Below are 14,440 nucleotides of genomic sequence, written 5' to 3' on the forward strand. Positions count from 1 at the left end.
TACTAAAGCTGCTCAATTTGCATTACAAAATCATTCCAGTAAAATAATAACAAGTATGAATTTTTATTCTTATGGCCTTTTGTGCATAAGATTTATTTCAAAATAGAATTTACCATGAACAGGTGTATGGGGAATTCCTGCCCTTTTTCACATGTATTTTAAGCAGGATTTTCTAAGGCAGGAATCAATACGGATAATATTATAATTCAGATGGGCAAAATAAACAAGTACAATTTTCTTTAATCACCTATGAATATGCATAAACAAAATATCTCCTCTGTGGTTTAGATATCAGAGGCTTATTGCTAGTGTATGAATGTTTTAAAAAACACACAAATCAAACTGAGAGAAAGTCAATGATCTGAGGATAGTCAATCAAAACCACATCTCTCATCCCAAATAGATTAAGTGGAAAGATGATTTAGGTACTGTGTAAATATTCCATAAAGCTCACAAGAATTTCTCAATTTTTTATCAACATCAATCAAGGCAGCATCATGGATAAGTGTTACAATAGTCCAGAACAAACAATGAAACCCAGAGAATGGCATGTTTATTTTCCAGTATTTATATAGGGACTTGGATAAATTTGTCAGAGGTAGAATAAATCCATCTCAATAGGTATCACACAACAAATAAAACTGCACAAGAGACTCCTTGGTGGAACGTGCTTGCAGATTAATTGCAGGCACTTTACAGTAAACAAAAAGGAAACAGGACACCTCAAAAGCAGTGGGATAAAAAGGCCAACAGTTATGCTTAGGTTGCATAGTTAGCAAATGTTAACAGATGCTTGATGCCTCTACATCTATTATTAAGAAGAGTCTGATATTCAATTGGACATAGGTTTCCTTAGCAAGAGAAGCTTTATTTGAAACAAGACTTAACTCCTGAATGGGCTAATTGTCTGTTTACTCATCTGAGCAAAACACCATCTCAAGTATAGGCAGGTCAGCTGAACTGCAGTACCTGCCTACATGTACTCATGAGAAGCAAATTAACTCAGTTTAACTAAGGACACGTGTGAAGGCTATGCCATCCCCATTCGGTGAGAAAATGAATAAATCCTGATATTTCTTAGCCAAAAAGAGTGAACTTTTAAGTAGTGCCCAGTGCCAGAACAAGAGGCAATGGGCACAAACTGGTGCACAAGAGGTTCCCTCTGAACACCAGGAGCACTTCTGTGCAATGTGGGTGATGGAGCACACGCTGCCCAGTGGCTTTGGAGATCTCCAAAAGCCCCTGCACATGATGCTGGACACACTGCTCTAGGTGTCCCTGCTGGAGCAGGGCTGGGCCCAATGGATTCAGAGGGCCCTGCCCACTTAAACTGTGGTTCTGTAAATAAATAAATAAATAAATAAATAAACCTCTGGTAAAGAATCATAGAATCATAGAATTACTCAGGTTGGAAAGGACCTCAAAGATCATCAAGTCCAACCGCAGCCTAACCAGAGTACCCTAACTCTAACAACCCTCTGCTAAATCATATCTCTGAACACCACATCCAAACAGCTCTTAAACACATCCAGGGATGGTGACTCAACCACCTCTCTGGGGAGCCTATTCCAGTGCTTAACCACCTTTTGTGTAAAGAAGTGTTTCCTAACGTCCAACCTAAACTTGCCTTGGCGCAACTTGAGGCCATTTCCCCTTGTCTTGTCACCTGTCACCAGTGAGAAGAAACCTACCACCCTCTCACTATAAACACATTTCAGGTACTGGAAGAGAGTAATAAGGATGAAAAGGAAAAGAAGCAATGGAATTTGTGAAAAAAAAAAGATTAGGAAAATTCTGTATGTCAGAGAGAAGGCTTGTAGATCCAAGGAAATTGGTGTTGCTGAGGTTTCCCATAGGTTACTAAGCAACACGTAGCTAAGGTATTTAGGAGACATGCACATGCTATTCGTAACAAAAGACTTCAAAGAGCTTAACACTCTTTATCTATCATTGGCCTCCATAGGATTGTTTGGAAGTTATGAAATAATCAACAGTTACACAAAGCCAATATAAATTATTGTCTGTAGAATTGTAGTAATATGTTTTTTACTAAAATCAATTACCATCCAGGAATAAAGGGATGAGGAATCAGGTTTAGTGTTCATTAAAGTTTTGAGGTCTTCAGATGAAAAGCACTATGAAAGTGCACACATTTCTTTGTAAAAATCAGTTATGACTCTTAGTCTTCCTTCTCTCCAGTGTTACTACTGATAGGATAAAATTAGAGATAAAATTCTAGTTTATTGCCTTTTAAGTGCAACCTATCCCAGTTATCTCTTTTCAACCAGGCTTCATATATGAACTGAATAATATGCATATTTTTGCACATATGATATTGTCCAGTGATTTTTACAAGAATGTTGAACACAGATGCCTGTTTCAGACTCATAATACACATTTTGCTTGGTTACATGTTACAGTTATTTCATACTCATTGCTGTTAAAAGCAGCTAGGGTCACTTACTTCCCATCTAACATTTCTGGCTCATGGAATTTTTCAAATTGACACATAGGTTCAGTGTGGGTTCAGCACAGTTTTTGAGCCTTGTTTTTTGCTGATACTTCTTAAAATTCCATCTCCTTCTCTCTCCTTCTCCCCACACATTGGAGATTAGACATAAATAGGCAGTATTCACATTCATTTCATTTGTGATTATGATTGCCTTATGGTTCCTGAACTTCTGGGAAAGTATACATTTTCCATAAACTTTTGCCATCAGTATTTACCTGCTTGTGTATTTAGCTTTAATTCTTCTGATGCCAAAATATATTTTGTATAATTCTAATCAGAATCCATCTTGTGTTTTTTTTTTTCAGTTGTTCAGAAAATGTAAGTAAAAGTAAACAACAGACAAAATGTATTTTCTATAGACTTTTAATTTTCTATTCATACAGTTTCTATTTTCCTCCCAGGTACTTGCCACGGTGTGAAACCTTCATCAGATATAAATGAATCAGAATTTGTTTAGCTGAACAAAAGATTCTAATGTTGAGCAACTGAGCATCTCAAGATTAAATTATAATATTGCTCCAGCCTGCTTTTTTCTCTATTATGGTTCTGAGTGCTTCATTACTTTATTAATTTCTCCTGCAAAGAAGAAAGTGTGTATTTGCTTTGTGCTACGTTAAGATGAATCTTATTACATACTTCTTGTCTTTGTCAACTACAGCATACCTGAGTGGGGAAAGAGAAACCCCATGGTAATAATCTCTGGCATGGTAAGTAACAGGTGCACCATGCAGATAGCTGGAATTCTTTAAGCAAAATCTATATTTTAACAAGATACATTTCTCTGGTTGCAGACACATTGTAATGATTTTTTTGTTTCCAAGGAGAAATGTTTTTTTTTTATAATTTATAGTGGCTACAAACATTTTTCTGCCAACCCCCTTTATCCTGCTTTCTATATTTCATGTACTATTTTCTTCACAAGAACAATGGCATAGATCACCTTTGTCTGAACATTATTTTGTACAGCATTCTTAAATTCAGTTTAATTTGCTTCTTTTGAGTTCAGACCCTTTGTGTTATGTTTCTGGAGATACTCTCCCTGTTCTAATGGCAGTCAGATGAGTCACACTGTTTTTAGTTTATTTTATGCTGTTTTTTTTTTTTTAATTTTTTTTTTTTTTAATGGAGATACTGCATGTCTTGATTTAATCTTATGTATCTCAGTGGAGCTACTAAAATGTGCAAGCTGAAATTATCCTACTAATGAGAATAGACTATGTTCTCATTTGGCTTTGATTTAAGATGTATCAGTATCTATTAACTATGCTTTCCAGTATGAGGAATATTTTTGTGTTTCATAATTTTTGAAAAATACAATTTAACCAGCAGAAACTCAGACTGGATATTTTTTCCCTCTTCCGCCTTAAGTAACTCTACTCTTTCCAAAAAAGCCTTGTCTTGGCCATCCAAAGATATCCTTACAGCTGCTTCATGGTGAAGCTCTACCACCCTAATATGTGTATATATAGATAGGAACTTGGAATTTGTCTAGGGGGAGGAAGAACATGACCAACACAATTTCAAAGTTTGCTTTCTGACATGTCTTGAAAATTGCTTAAATATGGCCACTTTATCAGGCTTAGAAAAGCTACACTGCGCATAATTTATGGAATGAAATCTTAAAATTTGCTAGCTTATTTCCTTGGGGATGTTGTTTTCACCAAAGGAGGAGGAGGGCACTGTAATTAAGACTAGAAGTTATGTTTTGGGAGAGAAGAGAGTCTGGAAAAGACAGAGAAGAGAGGAGAATCAGAGAAGTGACAGAGATGAAGGAACGGATGTTAGCAAGCAATTGGATGAAAAGCATGAGGGAGGCAAAGTGAACGATCTTATCACTGCTGGAATAAATGCCTTCCACAACCCACAATGGTACTTCACATTCTTTTAATGTCTAGTAAGTGTCTGTAATATGTACAGGAAATGGAGAGTTATTTCGCCTGCGGAGACTGGGGCACATACAAAGAACAGATGTCTGATCATCCTATGTGATTTTTCCCCCCATAGGACTTCTGCTCTACTCAATCCATTGGTCAAAATAGAGCACTTACAAGATGCCTACTGCAAATTTATTTTTATCCATACCGAGTTCATGTGGTTTCCCACATAATTAAAACAAATGTTGTCTGAATTCAAAGAAGTAATGATCATCTCTTTCCCTATTACACTGCAATATCCGAGACCTTTCAGTGTTGTGGAAAAAGAAAACAACTTTCCATCACCTTCCTTCCGCCTGAAATTTAGACTGACTCCAGAATAGACCAGGGAGTATAGTTTAAGACAGTTGTCCACAATGTATGACTTCATATTTCAAGTCCTCAAGAACTCAGACCTTTGCCTTCCATATTGTTGGTGAGTTCATCAGCATCAGAGTATTATGAACAAGATTCCTCACTAACTTTGACCAGCAGAAGTCACACTGAAATTGGTATGATTCTACGGAGGTTTTTGAATATCACTGAACATAAAAAAGTCATTATATTGAGAAACTGAACCTGAATTCTACTTTGGAAAGTCACTAGAATTGACAGTGAAGGGAAGAAGGAGTGTAAGTCATCTTAGAACTTAAAAAAGGGGCTTCTGTGACTTTTAAGTAAAAGGTACTACAGAAAATTTCAAACAAGTCTGTTTCTCTTTCATATTAACATTCTCTAAATTATTATTATTTTTTTTTACTTTATTTTTGAACCTCCCAAAAGCTTCATTGTGCAAGTCCAGCATGAAAAATGACCTAAAGAAGGTGCTTTCTAAATTCAGACAAGACCTGATTAGATACAGGTTGCAATCAAGGGAACAAAGCCGACATTGTAAGGATAAAGCTGTCATGTCACATAGGCAGGAAGACACAGTTCTATGGGTTAGTGAATGGTTCAACTAATGGTATTCAAGTCAAATTAATCACATCAATTTCCTTTACTGGACTTTTGTGCCAAACCTTTGAAGAATATTCTGTTTAAGACTCAGATTGATTCAATATTGTGAAAAAAAAAAAAGCTGAATTTCCTTGCATACTTATTTCCATTTGCAGTCAATTGTAGGTGTCATTCTATATATTCATATAGAAAAACAAATGTGGCAGTTAAGAGGCACTGTCTTTGATGGAATAAATGATCTGTAATTTTAATCAGATAAAAGAATATTTACAGATGGAGGGAAAATGGTGCATTTCTCAAAAAAAAAAAAAAAAGATCAAGGGAAGTATTTCTTTTTCTGTTTACTGAAAGTAATGAGTGTTGCAGAACTTTTTAGTGACATTATCTCATGCTTTTTTTCAGTTATGAACTGAATAATCAGCTAATGTTGAGTATAATTTTGCCTATCCAAACTGCGTAGATTTAAATGACCTAGTGGTTTTTTAACCTTATATTTCTTCACTGGTCAAATTCATCTGCTCCTAATTTAGAATTTAGGATTGTTAAATCTTAATGCAAATATGCTGATCAGCCTTGAACTTTAATTCTTGTATACCATGCACAGACTTGCTATGGAATATGGACAAATGCACGTGATAAGAATGAACCTACTTTATACTATGTTACTAACTTGACAGATATTCGGTTTGCTCTGTATTTTACCCCCTCTTTATATCTGTGTAAATGATGAAGCTAGATTAAAATATAATCTAGGATTCTCTCAGATGCTTACAAAGTATAGATGAATTATTTATTATCATAAATGTATTATCATAACTTACTGGAGAGAGAAGAGTCTTTTTGTGGGTTTGTTTGTTGGTTGGTTGGCTAGTTGCTTTTCATTTTGTATTTAAATGCAGGTGCCAGTGAATAAAATGAGGAAATAAAACCAAGCACCTGATACTCTTTCATGTCATAAAATGTATTTTCTACACTTACCATATGGTCTACGTGCCACCGATGTATCTCTATAAAAAGTACAGGTGTATCTGTAGTAAAACGGGGTTAGAATTAGCAGAACCTATCCCCTCCATTTCTAAAAAGAAAAATGGGATTTATTATATCTGTAAAGTAGGATTTCCCTGCTCTTTTGTCTTTTCAAGTTACTCTGAGTAACTCAACCAGATACGCATCAGAGCTTAAAACAGTCACATGTACTGCTTTGCAGCAGAGAGAAGATCATTATATACATTTATATTTCAAGTAAATAGAATTAATTTGAATTGATTCCCCTGGATTTCTGTCAGGAAAGAGAATATTTTCATCTAAAATCAATGCTGAAATTCCAAACTAGAATCCTGGATTTATAAATTACTTTACCATGATGGTACTTATGTACACATAGGTGTTAATTCACATGAAGGAACTGTTTGATCATGAAAGCATTCTTGCTCACCCTTCTCACTGTGAGAAATAAATGAAAATAAAGAGAATGAGAGGCTCTTACTCTATTTAAAGAATTGTAGAGCTACTAAAGTAGAGCTGTTACAGAATAGCTATCCGTGTATGACACAAGATATATATGTCTTCTTTTGTCACATTTCAGCTACCACTGAAAATTTTCATAAAAATGTGCTTCTTTCATACTGTAAAAAAGGAAACAGAAGAAAACAAAATAAAATATATTCTACCTCAAATACCAATGAATGAACAAGGACCATTTGAAGACAATAGCCAAGTATGATCTTGGAATGATGCTAATGTAGACCTCAGATATTTCTTCCATTGCAATAATTAATGTGAAATAAATTTGCCTTTTTCGTTTTGAATGTACAATAGACAACAAATTAAATTTGCAAAAATTGCAGGTTTCTGAGTATTCGTTATTATGAAAGAACCTTTCATTTCATAATTTTATTCTGGCATGAAGATAAGCTTTCCCTTTGGATTACTAGCAAGCTTTCAAAATTGCAACTTACAGGATAAAAAAAATATCAGGAAAGCAGGAAATCTTTCTATAACTAGTTTTCAGCTGTGACTTTCAACTCTTGACCTAAAAGATTACTGCTTGTTATACAGTAGCAAATGTTTTTGTCATTATTTTATTAAATTTCATAGCAAAGAAAAGGAACAGTGCATCAGTGCTTTATGTTTTCTTTAAGGGAAAAGCAAGCCTGGGTCACAGAGGGCCAATGGGAATATATACTGTATGCATCATATTTATTCTGTTTGCAAACGCCAAGTGATTGAACATCTGCAGACCTGTATTTAAAGAAAAAACTTTCCCAGACAGTTTGATAGCTTTTACATCTGTAGCAATGCACTGTGAGTTGTATTAATAACTCTGCCCAAGTTAGAAAAATGTATTTCTGTTAGCATTTCTTTCCTGGGCTAACTTCTTTGGAAATCTATTCAGAATTTCCAAAATAATAGTTTTAATCCAAAAGTTGTGATCTCTTTTCTTTTTGTGCTTCTAGAAAACACCAAGTTCAGATTTAGAAGCAAAATACTGCTTCAAGGTATTGGCTCATTCAGAGAACATTTAAAAGTGAGTTAGAAAGACACAACATCCTTGTTTGACTTGCCTTTTGTATAAGAACATTCTTCTCAATTATTTAATATCTTTGCAACTCTGCAGTTCTTGACTGGAATCTTCAGTACTGAATGTGAAGGGTAAATCTCAATACACATTTATTTTCAGAGAAGCTATTGAGGTTTATTTGGCTCTTTTCCATGTTTTGCATATTCCTTGCCACATGTTCTGTGTGCTGCAACTTTAGATGGACTCCAGCGGGGTTTGTAAGACATAGAAATGATTAGAACACTTCTTCCAATATTAGGCAGTGATGTTTTCATTTGAAGTCATCACAGAAATTATTGTTTCAGCTTGAGTAATTTTAATGCACATAGTTTCTTTTCTGAACTACCAGAGTCTGTCTTTCCTTCTGGAGAGAAGCTCCTGTTGTAAATACATCATAGCAAATACATTGATTTTTATCTTACATAGACACATGACACTCTCTCACTTCTAATTTTCAAAGCAATTTGGTTAAAAAAAAAAAAGTGAGAATAAAAATGTGAAGAATATATTCCCTGTTAATGGTTACATCCTGTATATCTTGGGAAGGGAGATGTGGAATCCTAAAGAAGTTGTTAAATCTGCAAGGCTTTGTCAGTGTGAAAGACTCCTTAAGACACACCATGCACTAACAGTGACTGGGTAGAACAGGAAAGCTCTTTTGTTTTGATTTTAAACTCTGTGCTACACATCTGCTTATCCCTGACACACTGGACAGCTTCTGCAGTTCCTGGACTACTTATTTTGCAGGTCATAAAGCTTTAAACATGAATTTCATCATCAGATTCAATGATCTGTGAAGGAGTTCTAACTTACTGACTCATCCAAGCTTGATTTCAAGACTCATATGACTGCTTCTGCCTTTCCTTATATTTTCATTTTCCATTCATACTTTTCAAAAATAATATTGTAGTTATTGTAATTACAGTTATTCTTTCTTTTTTCTTTTCTTTTAAAATAAAATAAATGTAAATTTTAAGCTAAAGAAATAAGAGTTTTTTGACTGATCTGCATTTGATAGATTTACAAGGATCTTTTCCTGGAGACAAAAAAAAAAAAAAAAACAGATGAATATAACAGAGTACATTTTGTTCTCATGGAGAGCTCCTATTGAAATGCTGGTTGGAACTCCTATGTCTCTGCCAAATACAAATTATATTTTCCATAGTGACCCTTCTCTGCTCACTAGTCCTGGAAGTATAAACTAGGTAATCCAAACATCTTGTTTTCTCAAGAAAGTATCATTATATTAGAGGTGAGGGGTGGTTGAACTAAAACACATGATGTTCTTGCTAATGAATTGAATACTGTAAGTTTTGGTCAGCTTGCTTTCTCCCTAGGCACTTTGATCAAATGTCTGAATTCTAGTAGGAGGAATCCTTGCCATAATGTCAGAAAAATGCCACTCTAGATGCCATGATTTTATTCTACACATAAAAACAAGCATGTTCAATGACTGCCTTGAAGGCCAACAATATTTTCCATACATTAGCAGATACAAAGGCTGTTTTCCCTGAACTTTATGAAAGTTGAATGCATGTGATTTTTTCTACTGTTTTGATTGTATAAAATGAGAATAAATTTAAGGATGATGTAACTGTGAATTGAAAAGAGCAATTAAATCTCCATGAAATTAAAATGATTTTTAAATAGAATTAATTTATAATTCAGCCTTTAGAAATGAATTTTTGAGGGAATATCTATTTAAACATCACCAAAATACAATGAAAATGACTAGCTGTTATAAAGCAAGTATTAGGTCATATTGTCTGGTGTTATTATATTGTTGAACACATAAAGAAATGCTAATAATTTTTTCATTAGTAAACAGTATTAGCATGAGTGCTTCTCTGTTGTTCACATGTAGCTTCTACTGAGTCACTGGTTAATACTTCTATCATATAGATAAGAGAATAAGATGCTACACTAGATAAAGTCAACAAAAAACACATATATCATCTGAAGATGAAACAGAAGTTGCATTCTATTTCTTCTAAAATGATACCTTTCAAATTTATGGCACAATAAAAACATTCAATTTTCTTTTTAAAAGTCAAATTATTATGTGTTACAATTGTTCTTCTTAACTGATTTTAGATATTTAAATATGCTGATCCCAGGATCCCTCATCTTTTTGTTGATTCTCTGTTCAGTGTCATTGATAACAAAGTTTGTTTGCTTTTGTTTGTAGTATTTAGTAGAAAAGTGCTCTCTTCATGTCATAAAACAACCATAAGAAATTGACATGAATTGGCAGGCTTTTCCTTTCAGGAAATGTTAGGCCAGTAAAGCAAAGTAATAAGCATACATTTCAAATTTGTTGCAGGCTCTGGGAAATAATAGAGGATTGTGTTACCTCAGTTGCTAAACAGTGTGCCCTCTGGAAACTGTCTAAAGCAATTTAATGAACTTTCAAGACTTCAGAGTGTCATTCTGCCAGCAGGCCAGGTGTTTTACATATCCGTCTCAAAGCACGATATGTCATTGTCACTCTTATCAGTAACACTGGCTGTCCTTATATAGCAGTATCCTCAGTATTTATAGATAAATATCAAGTGAAGTTTCTGAAGAATTGAAAGTTAAATAAGCCATGTACATAGGAAAGCCATATAAAGCAAATAGAATTAACTCATATTCATGCTAGTATGTTGATATACTGGATGTTGCTATCCTTTGGTTAAATCTAAACTTACTTAGTTGACTAATGGATGGAAAGGATGCTGTCTTGTTTCCCTGCCAGTTTTTTTTGTTCAGAATAGGTTCACAGATACTCAAAGAACATGCTGAAGACCTGGCACTGGGGAACCAAAATAACGTGAATAGTGGTTTCCCTCAGAGGACGTAATAAGCATATTGGTTTTGTAGCCTTCATGAGATCTCATGGAACATAAATTTAGAGAGGGAAGGTAAGGTATCCTTGGGAAGAGGAAAGATAATAATTCACAGATTTTATTACTGAAAGGGACAATTTCAAGAAAAAAAAAAGCCACTTGTGCTTTCAAATGATGAAGTGGAATGTTAGATGTAGGACTAAGAACTTGACTTTGTAGAGATGCACTACAGAAAGAGATGAGGTAGCTATGAAATAAAAAATCCCCACATTTGAAGGAATTTCCAAGAGGAGGAAGATATTAGACCAAAATTTAAAAGATTACAGGTTTGCTCAAATAAAGATTTTCCTGCTTGTAAAGTATTATCTTTGCAATTAAATTATTTTCATTGGAATAAAATGAAATACTTACGTGTGTGAATGCAAGGTATTAAAACTGACCTGTGTGGCTCCTCCTCAACTCAGATTGGACACGGCAAAGTGAAGTATGACTTTAGAAACACAACTACACTAAACAGTTCACTCTTTTAATAGAAAAGTCTGAAATATTTAGTCTTAAGTAAGAGTTAAAGTTAAGTTAGTTAAGTAAGAGTTAAGTTAAAGTAAGAAAGACAGTTCTTAGAAGCTGGCCTGTAATGAGTAAAATTTTGAGCTATAGTAAAAATACATGTTTAGTGAATTAAATTATCTTTTTCTTGAAGCATTATTGGTACTTTGTGTAGGAGTCCTTTTTGAGTGGAAGGCTATTTTTCAGGGTAATCATATCCAATCTCCTTACATAGCTCTTCTATGTTGACATTTATGCTAACTTATAGTAATAAAAAATATACAGAGCATGTGCTATTCATTGTGGAATTTCAGATTCTTCATAAAATCTCTTCTAAGATTATGCAAAACTGTAGTGAGAAAGCAGCAACAGCAATACAAAGTAGACAAAAAGACAAATGTCAGGAGACTAGAGATGGCATCTTCTATCCCTAAATGGTATCTCCTGTTCAAGAAGACCAGAAGCATAACAAACAATACCATGGCAATAATTGCCATTATTAGACTGAGATTTTACTCTTTTGCCTCTGGAAAAGATCTACTCTGATATTTTCCTTTGCAATAAGTACAACCCCAATATCTCCTAGTCAGGGGCCCTGTAAACCTTTCTATGAAATCAAGTGTCTCAGATAGCATTATTATACTTTTCAAAACTGTGGAAATGAGTTTTACCTTAGTTAAGTGGGGTCCTCCAAGCAGAAGATGAGAAGGAGGCAGAAGAATCAAAATGGTGATGGAACAGCAGTGCTACATCAGTAAGGGATAGAAGCAACATGGCCATATCTAATTTTTTTTGTTGGTTTTGTTGACTGTTTTCCTTGGAATGACTTGTATCATTTTGATGTTTGAATTGAAAGATAAATTAGAACTGAGAGCAGGAAGTCAGAAAGTAAACTTCCTATCTCTCCATTCAGTGAAAAAGATTTTTCAAAATGTAAATGATTTTTTTGTGTAAGTTTTATTTTCTAGGCTTAAACTTATTTTAAATAGTTAGAGTTAAATAGGCTGTATTCACAAGATCCAAGAGTAGAATAACTTTGCCTTGCATTGTAAAGTTATGATATTAATTTGAGAGAAAAAACCCTTGGAATCCTGTTTACCCTCTAACTCATGCAATCGGCTTCAACCTGGATGTCAGGCTAAGCTAGTAAGTTTTCTAATTCACTGCCTCAAGGACTGTTCAAAATTCAGGCTGTCAGCCTTCTAGTTGAAACTTTCTGTTTAGCATAAGTATTTACTTATAAACAAATTTTATGGTAGTGTTTGTCTCTCCTTCACCAAATGATGACATAACCACTGATCTGTAAAGTAATTAGCTCTCTTTCTCTATTGTGATTAATACTGAATCACTCAAGAGGGGCAGAGGCTTATTCCAGTGTATACAGTAGTACAAACTGTATGGCTTGTAGCTGAAAAGCATGTTGAGGAAATTGTAACAAATTTTCTGACCTTTTATATATTTGTATTGGTCTTCTGTGTGTTTGTGACATTACTTTTCACCAGACTCACTTTTTGCAAATGTTTGTTAGCTTTTGCTGACGAACCTCAGTGGTGAATGCTTCCCAAAGAAATGATTCTGAGGTGCTCATACCAAGAATCTTCTGCAGGATAGGAAGCTGCTGCCCCAGTGTTTTACCTATGTGGTAATGAATATGTATAAATATAGGCCTGAGGCTGAACACTGGGAGACAACAAAAAGGAGAACTACCAGTAGACACATAGCTATGACAAAATCAAAATACAAAACAACAAAACAAACAAATAATAACAATAACAACAAAACCCACAATTTTTATTTTTTTAAACAATACTCAACAGTTGTGCTACCTTGAGAATTCTTCCAGAAAGTACTTATGTGGTGAAAAAAGCATAGTAAGTTCTCTTTTTTGTGCCTTTAAATAAATAAATACATAAATAAATAAATAAATAACATTTTTGTTACCTGTTAAAAATGGAGGTGCTTTACTTCTATAAAATGGCATAATAACTAAAGTGGTGAATAAATCAACCATGTAATATAAAGCATTTCAAAATTTTTTTTGGTCATTTGTATTAGTAGCATAGGCTTCCTGAGGGTGCATTATGCATATAGAGATATTAAAGACCAACTGAAAAATTACATATTTTGCCAAACCCACAAATTTTGGGACTAATAGATTTAATTTCTTCTTATCATGAGTCTAAACAGCAGTCAATAGTATTATACACCAAACTTTAGTACATCTATTATAAAATAAAATAGAAACCATCAAATATCATGAAAGTTCATCCTGTAATAAGCTGTACCATTGTGGTCATATAACACTGTGTGACGAATTAGACCTACGGAACATAGATTTTCTTCTGCAGTAAACTGCCTGCATGATCTGTGAGAACAAATGTCAATCTTCTTTCCCCTGCTTGTAAATCCATGCCACTTTCTGTGACTTTCAACAAATGAAAGTTAAAAGAGTTACACAGAATTTTTTACTGCTTTACTATTCATATACATCATATTGCATTTTAATTTCATGCTGACAATTCTAGAAAAATCTTTACTGGTTAATTTAACTGTAGTCCTTTTAGGTAGTGGACATCCAACCAGTCTTTCTGAAGGTAATTACTGAATCAAATAAAATGGAAATGGAAACAGGTAATTACTCAAGAACCCATGAGTAATAGCAGGAGGTAATTATTCCAATATCTTCATGCTTTAACTCAAATTGCAGATGGATCGCCACAGCCTTACTTTAGGAAAGCCTGCAGTGTCACTACTTCATTTTTAAAAGGATGGGAGAGAATCATTGCTTAATCGAGGGTGCATTTCATACCATAAAAGGAAGTACAGTCACATAACACTTTAATTTGATAAAATAATCTGTAATTTTGACAGACCAAAGTAGCGCAGTAGTGCAGTGGAAGGAAAATGTAGTGATTCATAAAAGCAGATTTTTACTCTGTGCAAAGTTGATTAGAAAAATAAGATTCATTAAAACATGGATGGAAAACATCTGGTTATATGGCAGATGGTAATTCAGCTATCAACACATCCAACTGTTAAATGAATGGACTGATTTAATACAAAAAGTATGGCTTTCCCTCTTCTATGGCTCATTCATTTGCAGATTGTTGTAATATTTTTTTTC

The 14,440-nt window shown here is 34.1% G+C and overlaps 1 long non-coding RNA gene across 1 annotated transcript in view; it reads right to left on the reverse strand.

Moving 5' to 3' along the window:
• LOC112532148 overlaps positions 1 to 12,141 on the reverse strand; it is a 28,488-nt gene extending 16,347 nt beyond the window's left edge. The window contains exon 1 of the long non-coding RNA XR_003074564.2: positions 11,988 to 12,141. This is a non-coding gene — a long non-coding RNA (uncharacterized LOC112532148). The remainder of the gene's footprint in view (positions 1 to 11,987) is intronic.
• Between the last annotated feature and the right edge of the window lie 2,299 nt (positions 12,142 to 14,440).

This window comes from Gallus gallus, chromosome 3 (genome assembly GCF_016699485.2).
Source record: "Gallus gallus isolate bGalGal1 chromosome 3, bGalGal1.mat.broiler.GRCg7b, whole genome shotgun sequence".
NCBI lineage: Eukaryota > Metazoa > Chordata > Aves > Galliformes > Phasianidae > Gallus > Gallus gallus.